General features: G+C 52.5%; 1 protein-coding gene across 1 annotated transcript in view; it reads right to left on the bottom strand.

Annotated features, from left to right (window-relative positions):
- Tspan14 (tetraspanin 14) overlaps window positions 1-11,635 on the bottom strand; it is a 52,828-nt gene extending 41,193 nt beyond the window's left edge. The window contains exon 1 of the mRNA XM_070020730.1: window positions 11,555-11,635. The gene's annotated coding sequence lies outside the window, so the exon portion shown is untranslated. The remainder of the gene's footprint in view (window positions 1-11,554) is intronic.
- Window positions 11,636-14,697: the final 3,062 nt, after the last annotated feature.

Below are 14,697 nucleotides of genomic sequence, written 5' to 3'. Positions count from 1 at the left end.
GCTGAGCTCTTTCTAGACTTCGTTGGCATCACTGTGTGTCCACTGCTTTTTTTCTTAGAACCAAGTGGCTAATTCCCTCTCTTTCCCCTACGCCTTGCCCCCAAGTAGCCAAAAGCGGGTGATCTCCCACTTCTCACTGTCAGCTCAATATCTGATGATGCTAAACTCTCTGAGTGATTCTAAACAAAGGGAAACCTCAGCTTCGCTGGTCGGTGGACATACAGAAGAGAAACCAGGTGCAGCCAAGCCACTGGCCAGTGTCATGAGGGTTTCTGTCCTCTACCCACTGCCTGCTGCTCGCTTTCAATTCAAGAGCCCAGAGATGGCAGAACAAAGGAAAATGGCTGGGGCTCAGGCAGCGAGGGTGGCTGCTGGCTGAGCTGCCAGCAAGCAGGCTTTTCTGCAGCTGAGTGCTCAAGAACGGAGGAGGGACACGGGTGAGCACAAAGGAAGGTGGAGGGGGGCTACAAGACTGACAGCAACCCAGGCACGGGCCTGGCCCCCACCCAAAGGCGCAGCTGGGCCGAGAGGGCTGGGCAGAACAGGCTTCCCAAGGCGTGGGCAAGCAGCTGACAAGCCCAGCAGTCAGAATGCCCTGCCTCAGCTGCTCCAGGCTCTTACCCAGGGGGCTCCAGGAACAGCGTAGGACTTGAGAGCAGAAGGGGATCTGGAGAAAGGTGCCCACAAAAGGCAGGGCTCCCCTGGCCCTGGGAGCAGGGGGGGCATAAAGAGGGGGCAGGGCAAGGGCAGAACCCTGAGTCTGAAGTGCGGAAAAAGCCGGGGAGAGGCTCCCCGCAGCCTGCAAGGGACCTTACAAACACAATGGGCTCCCACAGCCAACAACAATAGCAGCCCTGGCCACGCCCTCCTCCTGACCCCACCCCCCAAAATCCACAATGAGAGGCAGCAGGAAACCAGGGCAGAGCCCGTGAATAGCTCCACTGTCAGTCCTCAGGCCCCACCTCCTCAGCCACACAGGTCAGGCCTAGCTGCCACCCGGGCACAATAGAAACCTCTGTACTACCCAGGGCCAGATCCTGGACAACAGAGCCCGCGGGCATGGGAAGCTCTGGAGGTCTCATGGGGACTGCATGTGACTGCAGTGTGGTGAACACTTCTTGGCATGAGGGTGAAGGCAGGGGGGCCAGGGTCGAATGGGGGGAAGGGGGTAATCTGCCAGCCAGTCTTGAAATCTCCACTTCCGCTTCTGCCCTCGCGTGGGGTGGCCAGAGCCACACAACGGATGGCTGTGGTCTTCAGAGACACACAGAGGCTACAGGGACAGGGAAACAGCCAAAGAGCTAGCTCTAAGCACCGAGGAGCTGGCACACACACACACATACACACACATACACACACGCACCGAGGAGCTGGCGCGCGCACACGCGCACACACACACACACACACACACACACACACACACATACACACACGCCCTCTCTCACAGTCCCACCTCCCCGATGGGTTTAGCAAGTCTGCTCTGACCCCTGCTTCTGCTCAGAAAGGAAGTGCCAAGTCAAAACCGAAAAGCCATCTAGCATTTACCCAGGTGCCTCTTACCCAGGCTTGTACAACAATCACATCATGTCAGCCAAGCCTGGCTTCAAAGCAAGCCGAACTGGAAGGGGAGGGGGGGGTGGGAACCAACCAGCAGAGGATCCACTGAGGCCATGGCAGGAAGCCAAGAGCGTCACACCAACCCTGGAATCGGCTTCACACCACAGATCCTGTGAACTCCTGGGCAGCCCAGAGCCACAGTGAGATGCCACTTCTCTCCACAGCGGGTACCTCACCTCACCCTGTTCTGTCATACTTCTGGGTACACAGGCCTCATGGACCCACAGGACACTGACCAGACAGAGCAGGGCGGGAACCAGCACATATCCCCCTCCCAATTCTAGTTGAGCTGAAATAGCCCTTTGCCGGAGAAAACCTCAGAAACTTCCATCCTAACCTCTTGAAACCAAAACAGCTGGGTTTCTCTCCTGATAGAAGCATCTCAGCTATAACAGCATGGCCATCTGCAACTTGGCTTGTTGAAGGGAAATACTAAAAAGGGACCTCAGTGTGCACAGTGAGGGAACTGGCAAAGTGAGTTAGGGCTCACCATTCAGCACCAGGACCATGCATGTTGAAGTGGAGTGACTCCCGGAGACTTTTTTTGGAGTGAAACTTGCTGAGTGCAGCACACACAGTACACCACGATGGGACTAAGCTAAAGGAGTCCAGACACACTCAAGGCTGCACCAACCAGCTGGGGACCGAGGTCCCAGGGGAATGCAACTGAAAGGGTCAGGACAGAAATAGGAATTTTCACCGTATTTTTGTTCTGTGGTTTTGTTTTGTTTTGTTTTGTTTTTGGTCATGTATATATTTTTGAACAATAAAAGAAGCTAAACCTATTTTTAACATCTAAGATGTGTGACTTAGAGATGCAAAATATTTTGCCAGCACCAGGCATGGATGGTCCACACATGTAATCCTGGCAATTTAGGCAGGACAGCAAAACAGGCCCTCTTGGGCTACAGAAGACCCCATCTCAAAACACTTTACTGGTGGCTCTGTAGGCAGCTCCTGTTATCTCCTTAGAACAATCAGCTGGGGGAAGAAAAGAAGGGGAGGAATAATAAATGGGGGAGAGGGAGGGATTACCTGAACAGGAAGCAACTCAGAGAACTTCCTGATTACAATTCTACCCCCAAGGCCCAAAATAGAAAGTTTCCCCACGAGCAAGAAGATTCTGACAAAGGCAGAAAGGGGACTACAACTACTCATCTATAGAACCCTTGGCCCAGGCAAATAGCCACAGGGAGGCTGGACCTCAGGCTTCCAGCGAGACCTTTCTCCTGGAGCCTCTGCAATCACCAACGAGGCTCCAAGTCCTTGTGCGATGGACCCATCCCCATTTCAACAGCTAAAGAAAGCTATTTCAACAGATTTCTGGGCCTGGCCCAACTCCAAGAACAGGCTAAAAACAGTTTCTCCCAAAATCGCAGCTCAAAACCCCAGCCTCTTAGCCACAAAATTCCTTGTACCTTTCAGGGAAATGGAAGGTGCAGAACAGAGTTGTGAGACAAATGCATTTATATATTTATTCTTTGCTAAAAGGATACATATGTTGTTTAAAAGCCCCCTTTAAAGGGTGTGTCAATAAATACTCTGCACTCACAAGCCTGATGCATTTCCTCCTCCCAGTGATTCTGCCCCTCAGGAACAATAGAAGAACCATCCTAGGCTCTCCTGCTGCCCAGGGGATGACCATTAGAGTCCTGATTGGCCACAACACTAAGAGAGAGACCAAGACCTGGAAGGCAAGGAGTAGTCCAGGAGCAGGGCACTGCATGGAGCTCCCCCACATTTACCCCTGGGGCAACACAGCAAGCACAATTTGATGACTGCCTCAAGTTCAAAGCCGGCCCAGGCCACAGAGAAAGAAGGTCATGAAAAGAAGGTGCACTTCGCTTCTCTCCAAAATGTTTGCTGATCACTGCCAGATGTTCTCTAAGTAACCCTCAAGTTACTGAGTACAATCTCGATCTCACAGCAAGCAGAACCACACCAACACTTGGAGTCCTCCCACTCCAGCTGCAGAGAACAAGTTCTTGCCCCCTTAGTGGGCTCAGGGCAAGCCCCTCAGCAGGTTTTACCTGGACCCACAACCCTCCATTAAACCAAGACCAGCTTCTTTCCAGGGTTCCCTCCCCAAGGAGGCACTGAGCCAAACCATGCCCTCATCAGACTTCCAAATGGGGAGCTACCGGGCTGCCTGAAGCCAGGCTGGCTCTGCAGAGAAATGGGCATTCACCCCAGTACATGGGTACCTGCCACCTCCTTTCATATTCTCAGCACTCCAGAACCTTCACGAATGAATGCCCACCATTATCACTCTTTTTCCTTCTATGTCCCCACCTAAAACCTTGCCCTGTTTACCAAGCACCTGTGGCTCACACCTGTAATCCTAGCCACTCAGGAGGCTGAGCTGAATGATTGCAGTTTGAAGCCATCCTGGGCAGAAAAGTCAGTGAGACTCTTATCTCCAATTAATCAGTAAAAAGCTGGAAGTAGAGTTATGGCTCAAATGGTAGAGCACTGGCTTTGATGAATGAAGCTAAAGGGGCAGCACCTAGGCCCTGAGTTCAAGCCCCAATACAGGCATTAAAAAAAAAAAAGCACTTATCCTGTTTACACCATTACTGGTATGTCACAGGAAGCAGATAGACAGCAAGAGACAATGACTGGGAGGCAGAATGGCTGCAGAGGTCAGGGCCGTCATCACTATTCTTCTCCAGCAAGGGTGGACACAGGCTTCAGGACCTCAGGAAGCTGAGTAGGTTCCAACCAGCTTTCCTTATAACCACAGGCAGCCTGCTTCCGACAAAGCTGGCTGTTTGAGGGAGAGCATCCCCAGGAGGAAACAAACCAAACAGGTCATCTGTGCCAGGGAAACTGGTGAGTACTTGACAGGAGGAGCAAGCAAAAAGCCAAGAGGAGTTTCACTCTGGAGAAGGAAGATGGAGATTGGCTGGAGACAGAGATCCAAAGGGTTCAGACAGAGGACAAAGCTGGTGATCCCATGGGCAGAATCCCCAGCAGCTCCCACAAGAAAGACCCAGGAATGTGTAGTACAGGAACATGTAGTCCAGAGGAGGGAGGGAAGGAGGGAAAGTAGAAGAAGGGAGGGAAGGAGGGAGGGAGGGAGGACATCACTCCACAGCACCTCCCTAGACCCAGCTAAGATTGCAAAGTTGTCAGACTGGTTTGCCAGGAACTAGGAAAGCAACACAAGGGAGGGACTCCATTCAGAGGTCTTCAGAGGTCAGGCTGGTAGAGCTGTCCAGAGGAGCATGGTTGACAGCTAAGAGATCAGCAATGGGGGCACAGAGGCAGGGAGCCGCAGGGACAGGAGGCACAGGTCTACATTATGTCCCACGCACATAGGGAAGCCCAAAAGATGGACAGGAAGAGAGCCAAGAGAACCGAAGAACTGGAAACAGAAGAACTATGGTTTCTGAAAACAAGGAACCCCTTAGTTCAGAAGCCAAAACAACTATGGCAAAGAAGCAGGTAGAGGAGCATCAGCAGGAGAAACACTCTTGAGAAACAAGTGTGAGTGATCTTGGGGTCAGTCAAATGCAAGAACCATGGGCAAGATTGAACACAGAATCAGACACCAGTGGTTCACACCTGTAATCTAGCTACTCCAGGAGACTGAGATGTAAGAATCCTGATTTGAAGCCAGCCCAGGCAGAATAGCTCATGAGACTCTTATCTCCAATTAACCAGTAAAAAGCTGGAAATGGAGGTATAGCTCAAGTGGTAGAGTGCTGGCCTTGAGCAGAAAAGCTAAGGGAACAGTCCCCAAGCCCTGAGTCCAAGCCCAGTGCTGGTATAGGGGGAAAAAAAAGGGGTGTGGGGGTGGGAAATAAATCTTGTCCTTACTAAACCTATCAAGTGATCTGAGCTCTCTGACCTTGGGCTTCTGCCTCTATCCTTATAAAACCGCAATTCAGCAAGAATTCCACTAAGTGCATCCTCCTATCTACTCAAATTATCTTTCTACTACCATCCCCCAGATAATATCTGATCCCTGGCCTGCCCTCAGCAAGAATCCTGTTAGGTCCATTTGGCAAAAATTTCCTTATCTTCTTAGAAATTTTCAAGAATCTCTGTGCACTGCTCCTTGGCTGTAAGTTCTCATTTTCCTTTTTTTTTTTTTTTAAGTTGAACCCAACTTCAAAAACTCTCTCCTATTTAAAAAAAATCTCACTGCAATAGTTTTGCCAGGTTAGAGCAGTTTTGTTTTGTTTTGTTCTTTTTTGGGGGGGGTCCGGTCGTGAGGCCTGAACTCTGGGCCTGGGCGGACTGTCCCTCAGCTCTTCACTCAAGGCTAAGCGCTCTACCACTTGAGCCACAGTGCCACTTCCGGCTTTTTTTTCCTTTTTGCTTATGTGGTGCTGAGGAATCGAACCCAGGGCCTCATGCATGAGAGGCAAGCGCTCTACCACTGAGCCACCTTCCCAGCCCCTGTTTGTTTTTTTTTTTTCTTTAACCATACAGAGTTCCCTAAAGCTTCAAGGACCCATCACTCCTGCCCCTCACTGGGTGTCATACACACATGGTTGGGGGCTGGCCTTCTCCAAGTATGGGGGAGGCCAGGGGTTAGAGGCAACTGCAGCCTCTCCTTAGAGTGGCAAGTATGGAAGGCAAACAGCACCACAGACCATCAGCCCAACAGCTGGCACACACATCCAGGAAAATCCCAGGGAGGAGGTTCACTAGCCCCCTGTCCCCTCCCCTCCCCAAGTCTCACCCACGAGACAGCACAACCTCAGTTCTGTCAAGTGCCAGGGAACAGAGTCTGAGGAGCACCAGGAACTCATCTACTAGGATCACAGCAGCTGCTTCAAGGCACTGCCATGGCTCTCAACCACCCAAAACAGGGTGAGAGACACCAAGGAAGGAAGAGCCAGTTCCCCTCCAGCTATCTAGCTGATAGACACATGATTTAGGCCTTTTACCTGGCTGCTCAAAGAAGGGGAAAAAACAGATCTCAAGAGATCAACATTTCAACTCCCGGCAGCCCAGACCCACTTAGGCTGATTACCAGGCCAGCTGCCTGACTTCTAAGAGAAAACCACAGCCCTGCTCAGACCCACCCAATCCTGCCCCACAAGACCAAAGGGTAGAGGAAGTGGGGTTCCCAGAATCAGATGCTGATTAGCCTTTGCTGAAAGGTTCCCACAAAGATGACAGCTATCCCACACCAGAGTGTTGAGACCAACTCAGGGGCTTCAGATGCTGCTTCCCAACCCAGCCTTGTGAGTGCTTCTGCTTCTCAGCAACTCAAGGCAGGAAGGCAGACTGCATTCTGCTCACTTTACAACAGCTGGCCTGCCCTCTATCCACCTGCGAGCAAGGCTGTCCATCTTTGTGCTAAATGAGCAGAGGCACTGAATGTTGCCCTCTGGCTAGTCCTGTGCTGAACCAGAACCACCACTTGCTTGGTCTGAACCAAATCCATGTGCCGATAAGGGAAAAATAGATGGGAGACTATGAAACTCAACACATCGCAAATTCACACTCAAAGACAGAACACTGATGAAGGCAAGATAAAGCAAATCAAAAACACCTAGGCCAATGATTCTCAAAACACGGATCTACACAGCTCCAAGGACTGACGACCAGTCAAAAAGGTGCTAAAAACCACTATCACCTCCATTCCACAGGTGGGAAAACAGAGGCTCTAGAAACGGAGGGAAGTATACTGAATTAACCAGGTCTTCGCATCCCCACCAGCGTCTACTGGCCCTTCTGGATACCACCAGAAACCAAGGAGGGGACAAAGCACAAAAGTAAACATCACGGTGTGGCTAGCTCTTTAACATCCATCTGTGGTGGCCTAAGGACACAGAGGCAATAAGCAAGAGGTGTCTACTACTTTCTACAGGCCAGAGAACCCACAACTCAGGCCATCCTCATACTCAGTCCTACTCTCCAGTGGGATCCAAACTCCAGTCACCACGTCCTGTCTTGTCCACCATTCCTTTCCACACCTTTTTCTAAGGCTTGCAAGTTCGGCCTGAGTCCCACAAAGGAAGGGAGGAGGAGGGCTTGGCTGCTCCGGCTGCTAGGAAAGGTGACTTGACATCCAAGCAAGGGCTCACAAGCCAGATCAGTGTGCTAAAGAAGCATGCCTCTCTTCTGAGCACTAAAGGCTACAAAGAACTAGTAGAAGGAAGCAGAGGTCATCAGGCCTGTGTATAAGTGCCTGGCTCCAGGCTGGGACCTGAGCATGCTCAGGAAGAAACCCAACCTAGAACTTATCAGTACTCTTCTGGACCACAAATGAACAAATGAATTAATGAATTCAAGTAATGTGCTCAAGGGCAGAGGACAGAGAAGCAAGCTGTCCTTGCAGACCACCTCATCCTACCCCAAATGTATCCTTTTGGGGGAGAAAGGGAGGTGTCGGTCATGGGGCTTGAACTCTGAGCCTGAACGCTGTCTCTCAGCTCTTCAGCTCAAGGCAAGTGGTCCACCACTTGAGCCACAGCACCACTTCCGGTTTTCTGAGTGGCTTATTGGAGTTAACAGTCTCACAGACTTTCCTGCCCGGGGTTGGCTTTACACCATTATCCTCAGATCTCAGCCTCCTGAGTAGCTAGGATTAGAGGCCTGTGCCACAGGCACCCAGCACCCCCAAATGTATTCTTTTTCTTTTCTTTTTTCTTTTTGCCAGACCTGGAGCTTGAACTCAGGGCCTGGGCACTGTCCCTGAGCTTCTTTTGCTCAAGGCTAGCATTCTACCACTTGAGCCACAGCGCCACTTCCTGCTTTTTCTGTTTATGTGGTACTGGGGAATCAAACCCAGGGCTTCATGCATGCTAGGCAAGCACTCTACCACTGAGCCACCTTCCCAGCCCTCCAAATGTATTCTTTTTTGCCATAATACTTCTGCCTTTCACATGGCACCTTTAAGAAGTGCTTCTTTCACTGGTGACACAGAAACATGCAATGATGCACACAAGTGTCAATATACGGGGAAGAAGTCACCAAGGAGAACTGAGTGGCAGACAAGTGGTAGGCATTAATGCTCTTCATAAAATGTTTCTGATCCTCTTCCCTTCCCCACCTTGTAGATAGGTCTGGCCATGTCACAACAGCCAATGACATACCACTTTGTGGACAGACACTTTTAAGAAGCTAAGTAGGACTCACCATGCTTTCTGTGTCCAGTGCCTGAACATGGATCCTACAGTGAGGGTAACAAAGCAAACATGATGGTAGGCAGAGTGAAGCCTCTACTTCTTAGGATTGTTGTTACCTCACCAAATCCTGATCTTTCCAGATAGTCACAGGTAGTGACTCTCCTATCCCTTGCTTGTAAGGGGACAGAAGCTACATCACTAATCAACAAGCAGACTCAGGGATGTCTGCTGTGTTCGGGCTGTGCCATATGGGCAGGGCAATTTCTGAGGCACCTGCACTGAAAGGGTTCAGTAGTTCTGCTGTACATTTGTTCAGAATATTCATCAATTTTAAGCACCTCCAGGAGAAAGGCACTCTCTAAATTAGAAATGAGGAAATCCAACTCATACTAAGACAGACCATGAGTAATTGTTCTGTAACCTCTCTGGGCCACAGGAAGATTACTGTCAAATGGGGGCAGTTAACATCAATCACAGTGGGTTGCTTCAAGAATTAAACAAGTTAATATCAGTAATACTAGGATCATGCTTGGGGTAAGTTTCAGAAAATACTCTTAGTATTTTCAATTAACTCGCTGTTACCATGTAATTGCTACAAGCCTGACCATAACCTTCACTAGGCTTTCAATCAGCAAAGGTTTTCCCAGGACTGGCACAACAACACTTTGTAGACACTGCCAAAATGAATTCTACTTCAGCAGAAGCAAAGCAGGTTGAAATATCTGAGCACATGGTAGCAGAGTGGAGGGCCTAAAGAAATGGTTCCAGAAGCTTCCTGGCAGCCTAGCTCCTTACTTCATTACCACCACAACCTGCAAGGTGGCCTATATTCCATTCCCAAACACAGCATGGGAGGAGCCCAAAGAGACCAGCACAACTTCCCTGCTAGGAAAGGAGGCATTGGGGGTGGCAGGAGAGAGGGGGGTCCTTCTCTGGGCAGGATATCCTTCTGTAGCCTCTCCAGCGACAGTAGTGGTTTTGACTCCTGTTGGCCTGGATGATGTGCTAAAGGAAACTCAAACACCACTGAGCACCCAACACAGGTCCTGCCTAGGTTCTGAGACCTCTCAGAGCTCACAGCTCATCTAAGAGTGAGATCCTTGGAACAGTACCTGCTCCCCACCCCACCCCCACCCCCTTTGCAGGCTGTCAACAATGCTTCCCAAAGTAGAGAGAAGATGACATTAGGTGGTCCAAGCAGGAGTGTTCAGACAGGTAGAGAGGGATTTATCAAAAAAGAAGACTTCAACTGAAGGGAAGCACAACCAACGGTGACACAAAGAGAAGGAAGGGGACACCTATCTGACAGCCTGGGTTACCAAGGCCTGTCCCCCAGACAACAGAAATCCTCAAGATAAGCCTGAGCATAGTGATACAAGGGATCCTGAATCCCAGGCCAGCTTGACTCTATCATAGTGAGACCCTGGAGGGGAGAAAAGGGGGAGAGGAGGAATGAGGGGAGAAAGGGGGGGAAGGGGAAAGGGAGTAAGAAATCCTCACAGTCAAGGCGAGACGGTGGGACCCTAACTAAGCTTGGGGGATAGCTGAGAAAATGATTATCAAGAAATATGGGAGCTGTGGTGCAGGATCTGGAAAACCCAGGAGGGTGCTTCCAACCAACCACTGAGCTGGCAGAACTTGAACCTTAGGTTTCCTTTTACAAACTGGGAAGGGCAGCTCAAATGCTCCCCGGGCACCAACTTCTTCTTGGGAGTTCAAGGGACAGACAGGGTGAAGGCTATTTCTGAGAATTTGGCAGGCAGCAGATCGACTCCCAAGGATGATATCTGCGGAGACCAGGCCTGCACAGGCCCTGATCCAGGGTCAGGCACTCCCTGGGGGGGGTGGGGGACAGTTCCACGTGCCCAGTCACCAGCATTCGGGGACAGCCCTGAAGCGATCATCATCACGCACGGCTCAGCACAGCCGGGATCAAGGACTCCTAAAGTATGGACCGCCCCCAAGAAATGGGTTAGAGAGATCCGGGGGACCCATGTGTACCAGTCACACACACACACACACACACACACACACACACACACACACACACACACACGCTTCCTACCCCCCTCACTGCCACCCCTGCGGGGAGGCCCGGGGGGGGGGGGAGGCGCAGACAGCAACCTAAGCTGAGCCAACTCCACCGCCACAACCCCAACCCTGGCCTGGGCTGGGTCAGGGGTCGTGGGGCTCGGCTTCCCATCCAAGCAAGACCCGTCACGACGAACACGTAGGAGCCGTACCGGAGCCTGCCCACCGCCACCGCCACCGGCACCCGCCTCAGCCCGACCCCAGCGCGGGGCGCACCAGCCTCGGAGCGCACTTGGGGCCCGGTGGGGGTCGGGGACAGCCCTCCCCGGCCTGGGACCGAGTTCGAGGACCGGAGGTCGGTGACCCAGCCCGAAGGCAGCCCCCCACTCCCCGGGGTCGCGCCCCGGAGCGGCAGCCCCTCCCGCCCCGCCCCCGCCCGCGGGCCCCGGCGGCACCCACCCTATGCAGGGAGGGACGCAGTGTGCACCGAACCCCGAGCGATCCGCTGCGGAGCGCCCGCCGCGCCCCTCGCTCCTCCGCCCCGCGCCGGGGCTCGGCTCAGCGGGGCCCGGGCGTCCGGGCCGCGGCCTCCAACCCCGGCCGGGCGATCCGGGCGAACAAAGCCCGCGCCGCCCGCCGAGCCGCCCCCAGGCAAGCGGGGTGTGGTAGCCCGGGAAGGCGGGGTGGGTGGCGGCGAGGGCCCGAGCGGGAACCCCGGGAGCAGCCCGGTCCCCGGAAGCCGCTCGGGGGACTCGGCCTGAGACAATGAAGAAGGGCAGGCCCGACGCTGGAGCGGGGCTCGGGGCTCCACTTACCCGGCGCGGCCCCGTCGGCCGTGGAAGTTAGAGCAAGTTCGGCGGCGCGGGGCGGGAGGGCGCGACTCAGGCCGTCCGAGCGGCGGGGGCGGGGCGCGGAGGGGCGGGGCCGGGGGCGCGGCGCCGGGCGGCTGCGGAGGAAGGGGCGCCGCTTCCCTGCGCCGTCCGTGCGGCCCCACGCGCCAGGCCCCGCCCCTCGCCCGCTCGCCACGCCCCCGGGTATCGCCACGCCCACCTCGCCGTCAGCCACGCCCTCCATGCTCGCCACGCCTCCCCGCCGCCCAGCCCGGTGGGCGCTCCCGCAGGTCACCGGCCCGCCCCTTTGTCCCGCAGCGGGGAGGTGCCTGCGGCCCGGAGCGGCCCGGAGCCGCGTCCTGCGCGTCGGTGCGCCGTGCGGGCGGAGCCTGGACCCCTGCCAAGCACTTGTGGCCCGGGTGATCGCTCCGCCGAGACGCGCTGCGCGCACCCGGCTGCGGCCTGGCCCCTGAGAGCCGGGCGGGGACGTGCGAAGCTGCAGGAGGCCCGGACCTCGGGGGTGCTCGGGGGTGCTCGGGGGTGCTCGGGGTGGGGCGGCCGGGCGGGGGGGGGGGCGGATTGGCGAGAGGTGGGCGCAGGAGTGGGAAGATGGCTGTGTGGAAGATGGAGGACCTCGGAGACTGACGGAGGTGGAGATCGTCCTCGGGAGAAGGGGCGGTAGAATGGTGATTTGTGTTTCTTCGCCACCGAACCCGAAGCGGGAAGGACTCGCTCCTTCGAGGTTGGTGCTAAAAATCCCCAGCTTCCTTTGCATCGCCTGCTGAGATCTGTTCCTCACCTTTCTGCCCCGGCGGTGGCGGGAGGCCGGTGTACGGGACGGACTGTCCACGCCGCCGACTAGCAAGGCCGAGGCCGGCCTCCCCGCCTCGGGCCTGCCTACCTGTGGAGTGAAGCCGTGGGCACCTACTGCTTCTTAAACTCAAAGAGGGCTCGGGGTCAGGTGCTCTGCTCTGTTGGGCGACGCAAAACTTGGATCTATTACAAAAACATGGCATCTATTCTCTCATACAGGCCATCAGCAAGTCTCATGTTAAAAAGAGAGAGAGAGAAAGAAAGAAAACCTTGCAGGGAATTGTTCTGCCCCTTCTGGTTGTTGTTTTACTAAGGGGAATGAATACAGCCTTTCTCTGAGCAGGTCAGGGACCCGTGCAAAAGTGTTAAGAGTGCTTTCCAATCAAGCCCTAAAGGGAAAGAGAGAGAGAGAGAGAGAGAGAGAGAGAGAGAGAGAGAGAGGAAGAAAAAAGAAAGAGGAAAGAAAAAAAGAGAGATTGAGCCAGATGCAGGATGGCTCACTCTTAAGTCTAGCTACTCAAGGGACTGAGATCAGAGATAGCGCAGGCAGGAAAGTCCATGTGACTCTTATCTCCAGTTAACCACCAAAAACCTCAAACATGGAGCAGTGGTTCAAGTGGTAAAGCACTATCCTTGAGCATGAAAGCTCAGGCAGGAACAGGCACTAGAGGCATTGATGGAGATTGTTAAGTGGCCCTGATAACCTTGTCTTCCTTTCCTCTTCATAACATGATGTCTAATTCTCTCTGGCCACATGGCTTCCCAGAATGCAGGCGAATTTCTTAGCTTCCCCTAGAGCTACTTATATCATGTGACTAAGTTCCAGCCAATAGCAATAGCCAATAACAGTTATAGGCAAATTTTAAAGTGGCTTTAAAGGGAAGCAATTTGCTATCTTCAGCCCTTACTTGCTCTTACTGCAATCACGGGTACATGGCTAGAGCTCCAATAGCCATATAAACTCTGGGGTAGAAGTCATGTTTTGAGAAGGAACAAGTTAGAATAATTGTGGTTTCCCAATAGTTAGGGAGTTGCTGTATCTACTCTAAGCTACAGATCCCTTGACTTTGTATATGAGAGAAATAAATGCATCTTGCTTAACTTTCAGTTTTCTGTTGTTTGTAACTATATCTAAATTTAAAGTTTGCTAGAGTGTAGAGGGGTTTGTTAGAATGTGGGAGACACTATAGCAGGTTTGCACAGAGTTAGAAACAATCCAGGGAGAAGGAAGGACTGATTATTCTGATGAGCAGGTGAAAGGGGAAGGGTTATTCTCACCAGTGGAGGGTCATCTCTGATGAAGGAATACCTCCTCTGTTAGGAAGGAAAGGGTGTGGAAGCTGAGACGTTTCTAGTAAAGGGAAGATGATCGTGATTTCTGCTGAATCCTGGATGTGAAAAAAAAAATGTGTGAGTGCTGAAAAAGGTGGAAAAAGCTGCTGTGAACCATGGGCAGGTTGAGACTGAAAGTCTTGCCAGGCTGAACAGCCTCTGGGGACACGGAGAGGGTAGAATGCCTACCGAACCAACATCGCTCCCCCTACTCCACACCCTAACAAGCCTCAGTGGACAAACACATCTGGCACTCATTCCCGGCTTCTCTGAGACTCCAGTTTTACCACTCTTCCACCAACACAGAGTGGCGTCCAAGAGCATCAAGGGCACTCAACACAGAGCTGCCTGGATGTGGAAGTCAGATCTAAATTATTAGCATATACAGGGTTACATGCAGATACATACAAATTAAAGTATGGTATGTGCAGGGAGGATTCCAATGATATAACTCCTTTGAACAACTCAAGGCTCAATAAAATGAATGCCAGGAAGTTGCCAGGATGGGGGGGTGGGGGGGAAGGTCAAGGGAAGCAGAGGGAGTAGACAGATGGGCAAATACAGTCATAATAATCAATACCCATATGTAAAAATGGAACTTGAGAGGCTCTTTTGGGTTGGGAGAAATGAGGGAGAGTGAGGGAAGAGGTGATATTAATCAAGATGCTTTGTACTCATAAACTGACAGGGTGAGTTGAAACCCCTTTGTATAACTACTTGAAGATAAATTTTTTTGTTTTTGTTTTGTTGTTTTTTTTTTGCTAGACCTGGGCTTGAACTTAGAGCCTCAGCACTGTCCCTGAGCTTCTTTTGCTTGAGCCACAGTGTCACTTCAGGCTTTATTTGTTTATGTGGGACTGAGGAAGAGGAATCAAACCCAGGGCCTCATGCATGCTAGGCAAACACTCTACCATTAAGCCATACTCCCAGCTGCCACCATTATTTTTAAAAACACTTTTTATTATCTAAAAATATATATATAT

This window comes from Dipodomys merriami, unplaced genomic scaffold (genome assembly GCF_024711535.1).
Source record: "Dipodomys merriami isolate MVZ:Mamm:240054 unplaced genomic scaffold, mDipMer1.0.p SCAF_14, whole genome shotgun sequence".
NCBI lineage: Eukaryota > Metazoa > Chordata > Mammalia > Rodentia > Heteromyidae > Dipodomys > Dipodomys merriami.
Note: the sequence above shows the minus strand (reverse complement) of the source record. Positions and strands in the feature narration are given on the sequence as shown.